The sequence below is a fragment of the Odontomachus brunneus genome, unplaced genomic scaffold, assembly GCF_010583005.1.
Source record: "Odontomachus brunneus isolate Ranch 3 - 2012 unplaced genomic scaffold, Obru_v1 Obru_scaffold_310, whole genome shotgun sequence".
Taxonomy (NCBI): domain Eukaryota; kingdom Metazoa; phylum Arthropoda; class Insecta; order Hymenoptera; family Formicidae; genus Odontomachus; species Odontomachus brunneus.
This window is the reverse complement of record NW_022639760.1, coordinates 176,769-176,972: the sequence shown is the minus strand read 5'-3', so window position 1 is coordinate 176,972 and position 204 is coordinate 176,769.

Sequence of the window (204 nt, the reverse complement as noted above, 5' to 3'; positions counted from 1 at the left end):
AAATTTAAAGAAATATTTATTTTATAACGTAGTAATTTTTACATTTATGGTACCAAAGTATTATACGGTGCAATGATCACGACGACATATTATTACTTAAGTATACAAATGTATTTAATGGTAAATTAAAACAAAATTTTAATAGAAATTTGATTTATAAAAATTATTTACTGTTGTTTATGCTCACAGTTCACCCCTGGTACA